Genomic DNA, 19,465 nt, shown 5'->3' with positions numbered 1-19,465 from the left:
ACATTGATCCTAGTAGTTACTGTTCACCATCATCCTCAAGAGAAAGCACTTTCTCTGATTCAAACCCCCTCACATGCACGCTCTCCCCTGATGCAGTAGCTCTGAGCTCAGCCTTGAGAGCTCACTGTGACAGTGAAGGTTACCAGTAAGGGCTAGGGTTCTCTTAGAAATGTCCTAGAAGTTTTCCCATTCAGGCTTTATGAGGTACATAAATGGCCTACACCTATAGCAAAGGCATTATTTAAATTTGGTCAAATCTGCACAGCTGGTTTTTATCTAAAAAGGCACCCCTTATCTGAACCGGTAGTTTTTTGGTAAACGGTGAGCTAACCCTTTAATGTAATCTCTATAATGGTAAGCCATTTGTGGCACCCCCTAAATCATAGCTGAAAAATTCCTATTGTTTGCTTTCTCCCATCCTATCTCATTGCTAGGACATGATATATGTTGATCTCACCCCTGGCATCACTGGAACAAGTCGTTTCCCTCATTCAAAACCCAATCATGTGCAGTGCATTCTCTCTGCCATAGTAGCAGATGATCAGCTCAGCATTGACGAGAGGGGGGGTGGGAGACAAAACACAGCGCATGAGCGGGGTCTTGAACCTCAAAGAGTGCTCCCTCCTGGGATGATGGGGGCTCAACATATGATGCACCTTAACAACGAGGCCGAGGGAAAAAGCAAACAATGGGAATTTTTTGGCCAGATTTTAGGAGTGCCACAAATGCCCTACAGGTATGGCAACATGTTTCAAAGCTGCACAGATTTTTTTTTTTTTTAACCTACCTGGGCCATTTTTCTACAAATAAAGTAAGAATTAAAAAAAAAATATATGAATTTGGCCCTTAAAATGTAAGCAGACAATATGTAGTTTTCAGTACTGCGCAATAGCCATGACAGCGAGTGTGAATTAGAATGGAATACAACACACTTAATAAAGTTAAAGCTTTTACAGAGTGGTTATAATTATATTTGCTCCACTTTGAATTTAAGGCTGGTTACACATGCTTAAGATGTACACCAACAGAAATTAAGTTACATACAAACTGTAAATGTCACTGGATATTTTTTTTCTTCTTCCCTTTTATTAGTTGAACTAGATGGACTTGTGTCTTTTTTCAACCAGACTAGCTATGTAACTGTGTAACATGAGAAAGACAAAATTTCCTTTTGCTTTACTGGGCCATTTTTGTATAAACATTAGGCTGAGGTCTACTTTTCTATGCAGGTCAAACATTCCCCTAAAACAGAGGTCTCCAAAATTTTTAAACAAAGGGTCAGCTTACTGTCCTTCAGACTTTGTGGGGGACGGACTGTGGCCATTGGGAGTTGAAATTGTCCTGGTGTCAGTGCATCTTTGGCATTAGGGGGTGGGGGGTGTCTGTGGGAAAAATAGTGCCCCATTATGATGTCAGTAACAGAAATTATGCCCCATTGTTGATGTCAGTGAGAGGAAAAGTTCCTCAAGAGCCAGATAAAGGCAAGCAAAGGGCTGCAGTCGACCCCCAGGCCACAGTTTGGAGATCACTGCTCTAAAACATTCTTTCCCCTGAAAAATAGAAGTTATGTTCATACTGGCTCTGGATTTGACAGGCAATGGATAATTTGTTTAAAAAATAGCTGATTTTCTATTCTACAGACATAGGTTTCCAAGTGTAAATGAAGATTACAGGAACTCAGGTCAAATGCTATTTTTGGTGTCCAGGTTTACAAGTCACAATATTTACAAAGAAAAGAAATTACACAAATAAAAGTAAAATAGATAAACAGATGAAAAAAGGGCAGGTTTGAGAGTAGTCATGTCCACTGTACAAGGGAAGGAGGAGTGCTTAGATCAGGATCTTCTTCAAGTTGGCCTGTTGCCACTTTGTTGATAAAACATTCACATCATTTCTGAAAATCTTTTCATAACAAACGTCATTTTCTGACAGTTTAAGAACTTGTTTTTCAAAAGCAACGATTCATATGTCTAATCATGCACGGGACAGATTTCTGCAGCAGTATGTAATGAAACCTGAATAATGGTTCGCATACCTGTTACATATTTGTGTATACCCTACAATAAAGTGAGGAAGAATGACTTTGTCGGAAGCCAATTTATCACCTTTCAAAGAAGTTGATACTTGCCACAAAAGATTCACCTCTCTTATATAAGAAAGGGTAACACATCAAAAACACTATGTAATTTTACTAAGACAAGCAAAGGAACATATCACACTGGGGTTTCTAGAATTCTGTAAGAACTACAACTATAGAATAATAATAATAGAAATAGAAAAAAGAAAAAAAAAAGGAAGATATAAATAACTTAATCAAACAAACCAAATTATTGATGTAAACCTGTGAAGAAACAGGAGCACAACTTCAGGCAATGCTAGTTGCCTGACAGTTGTGTTTACACAAAGGCTTCATTAAATTTCCATGCCACAGGGGTCAGGCCCAGAATATGTCCCAGTCCTGGCACACACAGTACACAAATCCAGATCTAATTATTGGTTTTAGCTCTAGCACACCCAGTCCCACATGCTCTAGTGCAATAGAGGGGCCCCTTTATAGGTTACTAGAACACCTACTGTGGGGACGGAAAGTATTCAGACCCCCTTTAATTTTTCACTCTTTGTTATATTGCAGCCATTTGCTAAAATCATTTAAGTTCATTTTTTTCATCATTAATGTACACACAGCACCCCATATTGACAGAAAAACACAGAATTGTTGACATTTTTGCAAATTTATTAAAAAAGAAAAACTGAAATATCACATGGTCCTAAGTATTCAGACCCTTTGCTCAGTATTTAGTAGAAGCACCTTTTTGAACTAATACAGCCATGAGTCTTTTTGGGAAAGATGCAACAAGTTTTTCACACCTGGATTTGGGGATCCTCTGCCATTCCTCCTTGCAGATCCTCTCCAGTTCTGTCAGGTTGGATGGTGAACGTTGGTCGACAGCCATTTTTAGGTCTCTCCAGAGATGCTCAATTGGGTTTGGCTGGGCCATTCAAGAACAGTCATGGGGTTGTGAAGCCACTCCATTATTTTAGCTGTGTGCTTAGGGTCATTGTCTTGTTGGAAGGTAAACCTTCAGCCCAGTCTGAGGTCCTGAGCACTCTGGAGAAGGTTTTCGTCCAGGATATCCCTGTTCTTGGCCGCATTCATCTTTCCCTCGATTGCAACCAGTCGCCCTGTCCCTGCAGCTGAAAAACACCCCCACAGCATGATGCTGCCACCACCATGCTTCACTGTTGGGACTGTATTGGACAGGTGATGAGCAGTGCCTGGTTTTCTCCACACATACCTCTTAGAATTAAGGAAAAAAAGTTCTATCTTGGTCTGATCAGACCAAAGAATCTCATTTCTCACCATCTTGCAGTCCTTCAGGTGTTTTTTTTTAGCAAACTCCATGCGGGCTTTCATGTGTCTTACACTGAGGAGAGGCTTCCGTCGGGCCACTCTGCCATAAAGCCCTGACTGGTGGAGGGCTGCAGTGATGGTTGACTTTCTACAACTTTCTCCCATCTCCCAACTGCATCTCTGGAGCTCAGCCACAGTGATCTTTGGGTTCTTCTTTACCTCTCTCATCAAGGCTCTTCTCCCCGATAGCTCAGTTTGGCTGGACAGCCAGCTCTAGGAAGGGTTCTGGTCATCCCAAACGTCTTCCATTAAAGGATTATGGAGGCCACCGTGCTCTTAGGAACCTTAAGTGCAGCAGAAATTTTTGGTAACCTTGGCCAGATCTGTGCCTTGCCACAATTCTGTCTCTGAGCTCTTCAGGCAGTTCCTTTGACCTCATGATTCTCATTTGCTCTGACATGCACTGTGAACTGTAAGATATTATATAGACAGGTGTGTGGCTTTCCTAATCAAGTCCAATCAGTATAATCAAACACAGCTGGACTCAAATGAAGGTGTAGAACCATCTCAAGGTTGATCAGAAGAAATGAACAGCACCTGAGTTAAATATATGAGTGTCACAGCAAAGGGTCTAAATAGTTAGGACCATGTGATGTTTCAGTTTTTCTTTTTTAATAAATCTGCAAAAAAGTCAACAATTCTGTGTTTTTCTGTCAATATGGGGTGCTGTGTGTACATTAATGAGGGGAAAAAATGAACTTGAATGATTTTAGAAAATGGTTGCAATATAACAAAGAGTGAAAAATTTAAGGGGGTCTGAATACTTTCCGTCCCCACTGTACATTGCCATTGTTTAATGCGCGTAAAATGCTTAAACTCCATTTTTTAATTAAAGCGGAAGTAAACCCATCCATAAAACAGTTTCATTTCCGGCTCGTGCCGGAAATTTAACACTCCCATTGGTTGTGCTCTCAACCAAACCGTCAAACCATCCAATGGCTGGTGTCATAACTGATCACATGTGCAGCATCATGGCAGTTGTAGATTAAACAGAGGCAAAGATGGTAGCTTCCTTGGCTGAAAACGATAGGGGGTTTACTTACACTTGAAGTGCATATACACTAGATTTGGTGGCTCCTGTGGTTCACTGGAGATCATTTACGACATGGCAACACTAAACAGAGAACAGTATTACTGTATGGGTTACCCAATCTTTTTTTTCTATACTAACCAGAGACCACAGTCTTTGACTACATGTAGTTAAGTGGTCAACTCCAGAATTTAAAAACACTGTTACAACACCAACCTCCCCGTAAAGGTATAGAGAATACAGAGTAGGGGGGATGGGACTTTTAGTACAAGGACATACCAAATTGAATAAAAATCACAATTTATTAAAGTTACAAGGGTACATAAAACACTATTATACAATACATGAACAGCTTTATGGTAATTCAAGACGTGTTTTATTGTAGCTCCTATAGTTGTTCCCACATGTAGGATTAAGATATGGGAACAACTATAGGAGCTGCAATAACACGTCTTGAATAAAGCTGTTCATGTATTGTATAATAGTGTTTTTATGTACCCTTGTAACTTTAATAAATTGTGATTTTTATTCAATTTGGTATGTCCTTGTACTAATTGCATCTATAAAGTCCCATCCACCCACTCTGTATTCTGTACACAGTCTGACTGCTGCACAGTTCTAATGTATAGAAACAGTCAGTTCCAGTCAGGTGCTGAAATCAGCAAACCTTAAATACAATTGCCAAAGTACAGAAGATAACTTCAGAATGCCTTAACACACAAGGCCTATGAGTAATCATGAATGTAAGAAATGTGTTGGAGGCATGTGGTTATTTGCCATTTTGATTTGAATTAAAGCTTTCTGCTTTCTAACCCTGACTTTGGCAAGTCCATTTTGGCACACAGTCATTAACTTGTGGGTTTTAAGGGTTTTTTTTTTTTTTTTTTATAAACAATGTTCCAAACAGGCATGCATCGCCACCATAAAATATCTTGACACTTATTTGAGTACCGCTCCAGTACATTGCTATACAGTATTTTAGCTTCCAGTTATCACCTGCGCAGCACGCCACAAGAATAGGAAAGGGACAGCACAATGTAATGCCGCGTACACACGAGTGGACTTTCCGGCATACTTGGTCCCCCCTAAAATCCATACCAGACCCCGATCCGAGCACGCAGCCCGGCCGGTCAGGAAAGGGGGTGGGGACGAGCGAGCACCCCCCCCCCTCCTGAACCGTACCAGGCCGCATGCCCTCAACATGGGGGGGTTGGTGCTTTGGGGGAGCACCTTGTTCCCATGTTGATGAGGACAAGGGCCTCTTCCCGACAACCCTGGCCATTGGTTGTCGGGGTCTGCGGGCGGGGGGCTTATCGGAATCCTGGAGCCCCCTATAATAAAAGGGCCCCCAGATCCCGGCCCCCCACCCTATGTGAATGAGTATGGGGTACATGGTACCCCTACCCATTCACCTAGGGAAAAAGTGTCAATAAGAAAACACACTACACAGGTTTTTAAAATATTTTATTAAACAGCTCGGGGGGGGGTCTTCCTCCAGCTTCGGGGGTCCCTCCGGTTCCTCTTCTCCTGGCGTCCGGTTGGTTCTTCTCCGCTCTCTGGCCTCTTCTCCCGGAGTTCCAGTTCTTCTGCCGGCTCCTCCGCTGTCTTCATGCCGCTCTTTTGCCAGCGGAGGTCCGGACTTCTGGGCTTCTTGTCTTCTTCCCTCTTCTCTTCTCCAGGTGTTGACACGACAGTCTCTCCGGCTGGACTGCTCTCTGAGCGCTCCGATGTGACTTATATAGGCTGAGACCCCGCCCCCTTATGCCGTCACAGTCCCTGGGCATGTAGGGACTGACGTTTTAGGGGGGCGTGGTCAACATCACCCAGTGACCATGCCCCCTAAAACGTCACAGTCCCAGCATGCCCAGGGACTGTGACGGCATAAGGGGGCAGGGTTTCCGCCTATATAAGTCACAGCGGAGCGCTCAGAGAGCAGTCCAGCCGGAGAGAGCGTTGTGTCAACATCTGGAGAAGAGAAGAGGGAAGAAGACAAGAAGTCCAGAAGTCCGGGCCTCCGCTGGCAAAAGAGCGGCATGAAGACAGTGGAGGAGCCGGCAGAAGAACTGGAACACCGGGAGAAGAGGCCAGAGAGAGCAGAGAAGAACCAACCGGACGCCGGGAGAAGAGGAACTGGAGGGACCCTCGAAGCCAGAAGACGACCCCCGAAGCCAGAAGACCCCCCCCACAGCTGTTTAATAAATTATTTTAAAAACCTGTGTAGTGTGTTTTATTATTGACACTTTTTCCCTAGGTAAATGGGTAGGGGTACCATGTACCCCATACTCATTCACATAGGGTGGGGGGCCGGGATCTGGGGGCCCTCTTATTATAGGGGGCTCCCGGATTCCGATAAGCCCCCCCGCCCGCAGACCCCGACAACCAATGGCCAGGGTTGTCGGGAAGAGGCCCTTGTCCTCATCAACATGGGAACAAGGTGCTTTGGGGTGGGGGGGCCCGCAGGGCGCCTCCTCCCTCAAAGCACCCACCCCCCCATGTTGAGGGCATGCGGCCTGGTACGGTTCAGGAGGGGGGGCGCTCGCTCCTTCCCACCCCCTTTCCTGACCGGCCAGGCTGCATGCTCGGATCAGGGTCTGGTATGGATTTTAGGGGGGACCCCATGCCGTTTTTTCGGCGTAGGGGCTTCCCTTTATAATCCATACCAGATCTAAGGGCCTGGTATGACCCGCGACAGGGCTCGCAAGGTGTCAATCTCGCCGATAAAAGTGGCAAGATTGACTTCCTTTTCTAGTCCCGTCGTACCCGAGTCACGTTCAAAATGAACGGACTTGTCCGTGTGTGGGCAAGTCCGTTCATTCTGAAAGTCCGCCGTAACTCTGGCGAAAGTCCGTCGGAAAGACGGGCGGACATAGCCTGCCGGAAAGTCCGGTCGTGTGTACGAGGCATAAGCCTCATCAGGTTCTAATGAGCAATTCAACAATGCCAGCTTGCTTACAAGAAGAAAGCTAGGTTTCATCCACGTAATAATGGTCCTTTATTGTCCTGGGACCAATTCGGATTAACTTGCTCAAACGATATAAAGGTTGGAATGGAAAGTTCAATCTCAGTGTGTGCTCATGATACAAAACTAAGTACGTCAATAACTTCTCAACAGGATATAGCAACTTTACAAGATGATATAGCTAAAATAGAATGATAGATGAGGTTTAATGTAGACAAATGTAAAGTAATACACTTGGGAGCTAAAAATATGAATGCAAGTTACACACTATGGGGGAAACATCTGGGGGAAATAGGGACTGAAAAGGGATCTGGTCCTTGAAGATCACAGATTCAGCAATAGCATACAATGGCAAGCTACAGCAAGTAAGCAGACTATTGGCATGCATTAAAGAATATTTTACTTGATAAAACTACAACTCCACCACTTCGCAAAACTCTGGTAGACCACAAGTTGAGTATGCCATCCAGTTTTGGTCACCAGTCCTCAGGAGGCATGTGCTTGAACTGGTGAGTCTCCAGAAAAGGGCAACAAAACCAAGGGTGGTAGAGGACCTCAGTTATGAGGAACAGCTACAAACATTGAGAGATGCTTAAGAAGGGATAAGATTGTGATCTACTTATCTTTAAAAATGGTGACTCTGGCATTGGGAGAAATTTATTCTATCTTCTCTAATGAAGACAAGCAGCAACACAATGATGTTGGATGAGAAGCGGTTCAATATTAAAGCGGAGTTCCACCCATTTGAAAGTCAGCAGCTACAAAAAAGTGTAGCTGCTGACTTTTAATAATCAGAGACTCACCTGTCCCATGGTCCAGCGATGCGGGTGCAGGAAGCCTCACGCTCCTCTCCCCCTCTCTGCGACGCCGGCATTCTAACTGTGGTCACCCAGCTGTGGCTTCACAGCCAGGTGCGAGCTGCGCTGTGCACTGTGAATGGCCGGGCAATCTTTTGGGACCTGTGACATGCCCCAGAAGATTGCAGGGAGGGGGGAGAGGTGATCTTCCTTCCAGCACCACAACGCCAGGGGAGGAAGTGGGAGCCTGTAAAAAACAGATGACATGCCAAATGTGGCATGTCAGGAGGTCACTAGCACTTAAAGTGGAAGTTCCATTTTTGGGTGGAACTCGGCTTTAAACTGCATAAGGAGTTCTTCACTGTTAGAGTGGTAAGCATGTGGAAATCCCTTCCATAGTTGGTGGCATCATTGGGTAGCGTAGATAAACTGTAAAAACTTTTAAATAGGTTTTTTAGCAAATGCAATGTACAGGGATATTGAAAATGATAGTGGCAGCCACACACACTCAGCTTGAACTGGATGGACTGGTATGTTTGTTCTTACCAACTAAGTAATTATGTTTTATTGCTACCTGTGTCTCTATTTGGGTAAATCTACCGTCTCTATTTGTCAAGGCAGCTAGAGTCACCAAAAGATAAAGTGATAGGAAATTAAAAATGTTACGGTGGTCATCAGACCAATAGGGAAGGGTAAATATTCCAACAGGGATACCTGTTCAAGGGACAACTCTGTATGAGGGCTTACAGAGCCTTGCAGAGAATGCCTCTCACTTCCTGTTACATCTCCAGTATGGGAAGTGAATTGAAATGTTCCTAGTGATACAGAGAAAGCAAAAAAAACACTAACAGGGATTTTAACCTCTCTTTACTTTATCCAAAACCAAAAAAAGCAATGAACTTTAAAGTGTATATAAAACCAGTTCTGTGGGCTACATCAATGTTTCTCAACTGCTGTCCTCAAGTACCCCCAACAGGTCATGTTTTCAGGCTTGCCATTATTTTGCACAGGTGATATGATCAGTTTCACTGCCTTAGTAATTACCACAGCCGTTTCATCTGAGGGAAATCCTGAAAACATGACCTGTTGGGGGTACTTAAGGACTGGAGTTGGGAAACATTGGGCTAAATAACCCCGTCCCATATGCGATGGAGAAAAGGTGAGGTGGGGATGTCTACTCCTGCTCTATGATGAAAAAGCAGATCCCCGAAAATACAGGTTTCTAGTATGGTTTGGTATCATCAGACACAAGGGATGAGTATAAAAGCTCTAATTGGTTCTAAAGCCAAAACATTTTTTTACCTTAATGCATTCCCTGCGCATTAAGGTAAAAAAATGTTTATCTAACAGTATCGCCCACATAACAACCCCCCCCCCCCCCCCCATACTTACCCGAGTCCTCACTAGATCCAGTGTTGTGTCTGTCTGTAGTGGCTTTGTCTTCTCTCACAGGCTTTGCCAATGGCTCCTGCTGCTGCGAGTCAACTTGTGATGAGGGAATGGGGGGAAAGCTGAGACAAATTTCTGTGTCTATGGACACAGAGAAGAGGAGCCAGGAGTGCCGATGGGGAACCCGAGAAGAGGAAGTTCAGGTCCACTCTGTGCAATACCTTTGCAAAGAGCAGGTAAGTATGACATTTTTGTTACTTGATTGACTTTACAATCACTTTCATTACTTTCTTTTCCAAACAGTTATCTTTGAAAATCCCTAGGAAAAAGAACTATATGAACCCCATAGACAAATGTCTTTCAATCAAGCTATAAAAAAAAAAAAAAAAAAAAAAAAAAAAACACAACCAACAATCACTAAGGAAACAATGTCAAAAAGACTCTGGATGTGTTTTTGTCTAAGTTTTAGCGTGTAGAGGGGGTAGGTTAGAAGCAAAAGAAGAGTAACATGCAAAGATGCTCTTACCAGCCCTGCTCTCAACCAGCAATGTATGATCAGCCCCATACACATAAGATCAACAAAAGATTTGTCAAAAATTAATCAGACTGGGCAGTGCTAAAGTCAGATCTAAGGGCATTAAACTTTTGTTGCCAGGCAAAAATAACATGAACAATACAATAAGCTGAATAAATATTCAGATTTTGGCAATGTTGCTCTGTCGGCTCCCAGTGCCTCAGCAAAGCCAGCAAGACCCAGGAGTGAAGGGAGTAAAGATCTGCAAACATGCACGGCACTGGATCTAATGAGGTCTCGGGTAAGTAAAGGGGGGCCGAGGGGGCGATGCGGACACAAACATTTTTTACCCTAATGCAAACCCCATGAACATATTCCATTCAGCTTTGCAATAGAATGAAAGTTACCTTTGTGGTATACCTGTCCAATCAGCTTTGTTCCAGCATCTTTTAATGGTCCCTCATTAGGTCTGTGGGCAGGCAGATGTAAAACTTACATGTATCCAGTTACATTCCTTTTTCACCATCTGTCACGTTTAGTTCCCAAAAAAAAAAAAAGACAAGCTTTGGAGTGACTTCAGCTCTCCTCCTGTTGTATAGGCAGGACTGGAAGTAAAGGGAGTTCGCCCCTATTGGTATACAGATAGCAAAAAAGCCTCAAAATCTTCCTGTTGGAGCCCATTAGGGGACAAAGGAATTCAATGACTGTTGGGTTATACTGCCACCTATAGAAGAAAGGGACACCGGGCAACAAAAAATGTTGGCCAGTACAGAATAACCCTGGCCGCAACAGTTAAATCTCAGTTCTGTCAAACCAAGAGTAAGAAAATAATTGTTTTTTGAGGGAGACAGGAATATCTAGACTTTCGGGACATCAAACAGTGTTTTGACTGAGGGGTGGGCAGCATAGAAAAAAAACAGAACAAAACAATGTGCCTGCAACTCAAAGAGCTATTTGAAGGGCCCAACTCAGAGCTGTAAGCATTTTTTGTTTTCTGTATTTTTTCTGTTATCCTTGTTTTCCATGTTGCCCATTCACATGAGGTCTGAATATCCACCTGGTTGAACTTCGAAAGAAAACAGAAGACCATGTGGCATGTACACGGATGACAAAGCTTGATAGAGAAGTTCTGCCCATGACAGAAATCATATCTACCGCTTGTCGCTGTGAGACTTCTGCTTCCTCCCTGACGGTTGATGTACCCTAATGCTGTGGAATTGTCTGACTAAAACTAGAATGGATGATCTTCCAACAGGATGGTCCAACACTGCAGAGACAGCCAAACCACTATAGATTCCAGGATGATTAGGAAAACAAGACTCAGATGACCCCCCTGCCCCAGCAGGGTGCCTAGAATACCTCCCCTGCCCTATATAGACTAGCATTTGTTGTAAGAATTTTCCAAAAGATGGTTAGGAAAGACTTCCTGGTTCTGGAGCTAGATTCCCGAGTCTCCAACCCAGGGAAAACATGATCCTCGGTGCCAAACAAATCAGTCTGTCTAGGGAATACACTGACTTATCCCATGCCAAAATGGGACACTGGAATAAAAAAACTTGGCAAATGGAAATGCCTCAAAGGAGGCTATAAGCAGGGATTTGGCTCACACAAAAGCAGAGAGTCAAGTGACTCTTGGACTACACCAATTGCTCAGAACTAAATGGGAGAAAGCACTGTATTAGAGTTGAGTCAGCAAGAGCCAGGAAGGAGTGGGTGGAAAAGTAAAAGACAAAAATTTCCTTTGAGTAACCTATAGTTGAGAAAAAAAAAAAAAAAAGAAGAAGGAGGGGGGCACCATAATGTGACCAACTTGAAGTACACAAGCCAGATAGAACAAGAAAGAACTCCACAAAAAAAAAAGTTACACAAAACGGCCAAAAAATGAAATATGTTCTCATACAAAATACCATCTATGCCGCTTTAGTAAGAGTCACTAAACCCACATTTTTTTTTACATTTTGTATTTACTAAGGGAGGGTTATAACCCGAGTTTTTTTTTCTTTTTTTACCATCTGTGTCCCCATGTGGATATTTCCCTTCACTTCCTGTCATGTAGCCAATACAGGTAACGTAGAGGAAATCCCTGCAAAGTGAGGGAATCCCAAGGTGTTGCTAGGGTCACCAGAACTAGCGTCCCCATTGGCAAATTTCCCCTCTATTCCTGTTACTCCGTCAACCTAAAATTTGTGATTTTCTTTTACTTTCAATAACAGTAAACAGGACAAACAGGGTGAATATTCCTAACGGGGGAACAGACAGCAATGAAACCTGACAAGGAGTTCCAATCGCTCTCCACTCTATCAAAAACAAAAATAAATACCTTTAAGTACACTTTAAAACACAAGAACCTCAACCTAGCATAAGTCTGCTAATAACTCAGTGAGCTCCAGAGGCGGAGACAGAAAAGCTGCCTCAGCTTTGGACCAATAACTTATTAGGGAATCCCCAGATATATTGGCCTGACCTGAGTAGCGGAGTCCTGTGTAGGTTGGAACAGACTGGAAGTCATTGCAAACCGCAGGAGTGTTGCAGAGAACACAAGCACGGATAATAAAATTAGAATCTGCACTGCTTAGCTTGACGTTTCAGGATTTACATATCTAGCCTGAAACTACAAGTAGTTGTAGATCACTGAAAAAACCGCCCTGAAATTCAGGGCTGTCGCAGCGAGAACTAGTGGCGGATTACCAAATAAGCAGAGTAGGCACCTGCCTATGGGCCCCATGACAATGGATCAAAATATTGATTTGATCTTGAAAGAAAATTACAATGAAGCTTTCTTGCTTATTGTTTACGATAGAAAAAAAAATATGAATCAATTGTTAGTACGAGACCCGTGCTTTTGGCGAGAGCCCGGTCTTGGTGCCTGGAGCGTGCTCCCAAAGCTCCCAAAGCAAATTCAGGCTCAGCAGAAGTTGGAGTTTCCAGATACACATGTATAATAACGTGAATATACACAGGTGATCTCCATTTTAACAAATATGTGACTTGTAAAAATAAAAGTCTACACCAGTGATAATTTAGGTGTGTCATAATTATCACTTTCCCCTTAAACAAATATATACTATCAGAACCACACAAAAAAGCACCAACGCTCCTGCAACTTTAATCAAAAAATACACTAGAAATGGGACATTAGAGGTGCCCAACAATACACATATATTATACACTTTTAAAATTATACTAATTTATTCACAAGTATTAAGAGTACAACGCATTAGTGCCACACATGGCTTATTTACAGACGCACAATGTACTGACATTAAAAAACACTTGTTTTACAGTACAACATTGGCTTTCCCACCTTACTCCGAGACTACATACATCCTTTGTTGTAGTCACATCAGATAGGGGGGAGGATTGGCATGTTGGTGGTCCCCAGGTTCTTGATCTTATGGTTCACAATACTGTATATAACACGCATTGTCATACCATCTATTTATTGGATGTAATCGCATGATTGTTTTATTCATATCATTTCACAGAGCCTGAGTAAGTGGGATATTTGGAACTAAAGAAACACATTGTGACATAACTGTTGAGATCCCCCCACTATTGTCATCTAGGACACTTATTACTTTGTGAATACATTTGTATAATTTTAATATGTATATTGTAAGGCACCTATAAGGGCCAATTTCTAGTGTATTTCGTTAGCCCTTTCAGAAAGTCTTAATGTCAAGATGCAGGCTTCTTAGCAATGTGACAACTGTGATTGGCTATCACATTGGTCACATGATCAGGAGCTGTCCATGACAGATCAGTCACTGTGCTGGGAGCATGCAATGAGCACACTCTACATAGAATGATGGTTCCCCATGCAGGCATATGTATGCTTACGTGTGTGTGTGTCCCACAGTGATCTCTATTCTAGAAGGTCATTTTAGACAGCTGGGGTTTTTGCCTGCATATGAAACCAGCAACATGAGAATGCTTTAAAACTATAAAAATCTTTGTCACTCATCTATAATACACTGGGCTAGTCATCTATTTTGCATTGACAGGCACAGTAAAAACACAATCAAAATCATACTGACAAAGAATCTTGGAATTTATTACTGTTGTAGCAATATACAATCTCTTAGCAACAGATCAAGATAAACACATGTACATGTAGAAAGTGTTATGCAACCTTCACAGCTTGTAGAAATCCTTATTAGGGAAAAGATATGACAGTTATGTTGTATGGGTGTAATTCCACACCCTGAGCAGCTATGTTCATGGTGTACAGCCTAACCTTTCCTTTTTCACTATATGTATATGCGCAGGAGCTTTCATGAATAAAGTGATTGTAAAGTCTAAAATGTTATATTAAAATAACAAATATGTAATATTACCTGCTCTGTGCAATGGTTTTTCATAAAGCAGCCCCAAAGCCTTTCTGGGGTCCTCTGCCAGTGCTCCAGGCTCCTTCTGTGTGCCCCTATATCAAGCCGCTTGCTATGGGGGCACACCTGCGGGCTCACTCCCAAGCTGCGCTGCCTGGTCCATATACACATACAGCATGGCTTAGCCAAACCCTCCTCACAGCTTTTGATTGACAGCAGTGGAAGCCAATGGTTCCTGCCCGAGTCCCTGTGTGAAGAGGAAGAGTGGAGGGAGACAACTACAGCGGGGCACAGCGCAGGGTCCCTGACAGGCTTGGGAAAGTGTCTTGGGGGGAGGGAAGTAGTGGGAACACTTACTCTAATGCAGGGGATGCAGGTATAAAAAACACCCAGCCCTTAGAGCTACTTTAAAATCATGAAAGCATAAATGGTCAAAGCAGCATGCATATGCAATAAGCACAATATTACTTTACTGCAAAATCAAATCAGGAGTATGTCTACTTAGATTACCAACATTACATTTTCAACAACGGCATGATTCAACGAATGATGTAGCAGCCATACCAATGCAATGCACTAACCTTCTGCTGAATCATACCAAGCCAGATGCTTTTACCATTGGGAGAGTATCTTGTCATCCCTAGCATCCCCCCACCCCCAACAAAACATCTTATTCCCAGGTCAATGACCCTGGCCCAGAGGATGTGGGGGTCTGCAGACGAGAGGTGTGAGAAAGTTATTGGAATCTGGGGCCCCCAGATTTCCTGCCCTTCACATGGAAGGGTACACAGTACTTCTATGTAATCATAAAAAAAAGTAAATAAGTAACAAGTAAATAAACATTTGAAAAAAGAAAAAAAAACACATGTCCTACTGTGTAAATCCACTGTCAAATCAAGTCATTCAGCGATGTAGATCCACATCAATTATACTGGCAACCAAGTTTTTTGTTTTTTTTGTGTGGATTCCACCCTTCAAATCCTTACCAGACCCCATCTAGGATACAAATCTGGTATGGATTGGGGGGGACCCAAGGTTGCCACCTGTCTCATATTATATGGACTCCATCTAGATTTTAAGTAGACATGCTTTGTTCTATTTTGATTCAATATGGGACACAGTTTGCCCTGTATTTCTACAGCTTTTCCACCTCCCGCTACCTCAGTCAATGCAGTCTATAGCTTTTGCTGTCCATCACTCTAACAGACAGATCTCCACCCCACCATGCACTCTGTATAAAGAAAGCCCTAGCATTAGGTGCAGAAAAGATTGGCGCCAAGCGATGCCTAAGAGGCTCTGGAAGCATGCAGAAGCTTGCACAGAGTGCTGTGGGACAGACAACCCTGGGGCTCAGTGAAAGGCCACTGCTGTAGCAGAGGCAACAACCTGCTCTCAAACTAAGCACACTGGTATTTGGGACAGTGGAGATCAAACCCACCCAGTTAGGTGAGGAGGCAGCCAGCAGGAGCCAGTGTTTTCAGTGTTCTTTAATAAGCATTCTGGAGCATAATCATTTCAAAATAGTAAAGGGCACAACAGGCAGGACATAATCTATCTATCTGTCTAGTTCACAATCTTGGTCTCCAAATATCTTGTCCCTGGCTCCTCAAACCTCAAGTCATGCCATTTTCAGATTTGTGTTCCCAGCCTGCTGAGCAAGTGAGCGTGAACCTCTTGCTCTGTCCAACTCCCTATGCCTTTCTGTACCTCTCTCTTCCCCACCCCATCACTTATTTTGGCAGAAGATGGCAACCTTAGGGGGACCCCAGTTAGCCCTGTGTATGTTTTCAAAAAACAATGAACAGCACCCTGCTGCTCCCTCCCACCAGTCATGATATGCCTGAAGTGCAAAGAAAAATACAGATGACATCACCAAGTCTAAAATAAGGTACAGAGGGGGGAAAAAAAAATAAATAAAATAAAGATTTTACTAAAAAAACATCACTGGCATGTTGATTATAGTAAATGAGGGATCCAGGGAAGCAAAAATATAAGTGAATAAACTTCAACTTTAATACAGATTCGTAACTTAACTACTAGAGGGAGCACTTACCATCTCAATACAGTTACAAAAATTCTCTCAAGAGACTGATTGTGAAAAGGAACTGTAAAATACAACCACTGAATCACGTCAAAGCAGAAAGCACCAATATATATAATGGCAAGTTATACATATGATCACAGTTTTAAAGCACCAACTCTAATTGATATATTACAACAAGCTGATCTCTTTATGGGTTTATCTAAAAACAGCAAGAGACTATACAATTCCCTTTATAAAGGGCTAAAAGATTGCGCTAATGTGTTAACACATAAATCAAAAAAGCAGCAACTTGAAGGGAGATAGACAACAAATAGATACAAAAATAAATAAAAGGAAGCCACGCTAAAATTAGTCCCAATTACTGCAAAAGGAACCTCCTGCAGACACGTTTCGTCATACATGACGTTGTCAATGGGGTACGTGTTGACATCACCACGCTGTCGTGCTAGGAAGATGGGTGTTTTTGTAAGCCAGCCAGCTGTTTTATATGTGATTTTAAAACCAACTAAATGTAAGTGCATTACTTTTCATATTATTAAAAAGCTAGACAATATTACACTATGGCCAGTCTTTATTTTTAGGTCTTTTGCTGAAAGAGAAGCTTACAGACTTCACAGCGGTGGCAGTGTGTGAAAGATAATACAGCCATCTAGCTTATGATATTCATTCCTAAGATCATCCGTGCAAGCAAAGGCCTTGGCTGGGCTATAGCCATATACCTATTTTGCGTGGTATCTGGTAAGCAAGTTTTTCTTAAGGTGGCGGTGCACTTCTTTGATGTGAATCACAGTGGTGCCATTGGGAAAAGGATTTATCTTACCACTTCAAATGTGGATATATATTGTGATGATATTCAATCAAGGTTTTTTTTGCAGTAATTGGGACTAATTTTAGCGCTGCTTCCTTTATTTTTTTTAGGTATGTTTCAGTGCACTGATACATTAGGTAACAAAAGGGGGAAAAAAAAAAAAAAATGTCCTGAAGCTTGCACCTAAAATTCAGGAGCCATTTTTCTGTCCTTACAGACAACAAAACCGTTAGAAGCAGTTTTGGTTCCTATCCCATCTAATGGGCTGATATGTCATAATATAGTATACCTAGAGTTTATTCCCATGAGCGATTTTTTTAGATTATGTGGATAAATCCACAGGAGTACAGGGTCTTAATACTGCTATATATGCCAGTAAACATTTCATTTATATAATAAGCTGAAAACCAAATATATCCTCACATTGTTCAACTGCAACTGTTAAAGAGGTTGTAAACCTCCATAGGGGAAGTCTAGAATATGGCTTACCTATAGGTACTGTAAATATCTCCTAAAATTGCGCAAGAATGACATCACACAGCCAGAAGCCACGGCCCCGGGAGGAATTCGGGCGAAGATGAATGTGGAATGCAGCGGGGACGACGTGGGCTCTGTTTTCAGGTCAGTGTCACATAATGTGCAATGCATACTAGCACATTATGCCTTTACTTTGCAGGAAAGAAATAAGGAAGAAAAACCCACTAGGGTTTACTTCTGCTTAATTGCAAACGGTTTTACCTCTACAAAAGGAGGAAAAAGTACTCCCTATTAGAGTCCACATATATACAGCAGCAGTGTCAGTAATTCCCATCTACTGGGTACATTATACAGTTGTGCTCATAAGTTTACATACCCTGGCAGAATGTATGATTTCTTGGCCATTTTTCACTCATGGTTAGCGTTTGGCTGAAGCCATTTGTTATCAATCTACTGCGTTTACTCTTTTTAAATCATAATGGCAACAGAAACCACCCAAATGACCCTGATCAAAAAGTTTACATACCCTGGTGATTTTAGTCTGATAACATGCACACCAGTTGACACAAAGGTGTTTGAATGACTATTAAAAAGGTAACCATCCTCACCTGTGATCTGTTTGCTTATAATTAGTGTGTGTGTATATAAAAAGGTCAATGTTTTTCTGGACTCCTGACAGACTCTTGCATCTTTCATCCAGTGCTGCACTGACATTTCTGGATTCTGAGTCATGGGGAAAGCAAAAAAGAATTGTCAAAGGATCTGCGGGAAAATGTAGTTGAACTGTATAAAACAGGAAAGGGATATAAAAAGATATCCAAGGAATTGAGAATGCCAATCAGGAGTTTTCAAACTCTAATCAAGAAGTGGAAAATGAGGGGTTCTGTTGAAACCAAACCACGGTCAGGTAGACCAACTAAAGTTTCAGCCACAACTGCCAGGAAAATTGTTTGGGACGCAAAGAAGAACCCACAAATAACTTCAGGTGAAATACAGTACTCTCTGAAAACCTGTGGTGTGGTTGTTTCAAGATGCACAAGGAGGCAGCACAGAAAACTGGGCTGCATGGTTGAGTCACCAGAAGAAAGCCATTACTACGCAAATGCCACAAAGCATCCCACTTACAATACGCCAAACAGCATAGAGACAAGTCTTAAATCTTCTGGCCGAAAGTCATTCGGGGTAATGAGACCAAAAATTGAGCTTTTTGGCCACAACCATAAACGCTACATTTGGAGAGGAGACAACAAGGCCTATGATGAAAGGTACGAAGGTGGATATCGCTGATGTTTTGGTCATGTGTGAGCTACAAAAAGGCACAGGAAATTTGGCCAAAATTGTTGGCAAGATAAATGCAGTATGTTATCAAAAAATACTGGAGGAACATTTGTATTCATCAGCCAGGAAGCTGCGCATGGGATGTACTTGGACATTCCAACATGGCAATGATCCAAAACACAAGGCCAGGTTGACCTGTCATTGGCTACAGCAGAATAACGTGACGGTTCTGGAGTGGCCAGTCTCAGTCTCCTGATCTCAATATCATTGAGCCACTCTGGGGAGATCTCAAACGTGCAGTTCATAAATGGCATCAGCCAAACACTAACCATTAATGAAAGAAAAGTTTTTGTGTTATCATTCATATTCTCTGAAAAATGGCCAAGCAATCAAATTCTGCCAGGGTATGTAGACTTATGAGCACAACTG

At 42.4% G+C, this 19,465-nt stretch overlaps 1 protein-coding gene and 1 long non-coding RNA gene across 5 annotated transcripts in view; one reads left to right on the top strand and one right to left on the bottom strand.

Annotated features, from left to right (window-relative positions):
- LMO7 (LIM domain 7) overlaps positions 1-19,465 on the bottom strand; it is a 281,768-nt gene that overhangs the window by 155,831 nt on the left and 106,472 nt on the right. The window lies entirely within an intron of this gene.
- The window catches only part of LOC141127633 (uncharacterized), a 73,414-nt gene continuing 63,647 nt past the window's right edge, over positions 9,699-19,465 (top strand). The window contains exons 1-2 of the long non-coding RNA XR_012241570.1: positions 9,699-10,402; positions 17,055-17,211. This is a non-coding gene — a long non-coding RNA (uncharacterized lncRNA). The remainder of the gene's footprint in view (positions 10,403-17,054; positions 17,212-19,465) is intronic.

The sequence above is a fragment of the Aquarana catesbeiana genome, linkage group LG02 (genome assembly GCF_042186555.1).
Source record: "Aquarana catesbeiana isolate 2022-GZ linkage group LG02, ASM4218655v1, whole genome shotgun sequence".
Classification (NCBI taxonomy): Eukaryota; Metazoa; Chordata; class Amphibia; order Anura; family Ranidae; genus Aquarana; species Aquarana catesbeiana.
This window is presented reverse-complemented; position numbering and strand designations above follow the sequence as displayed.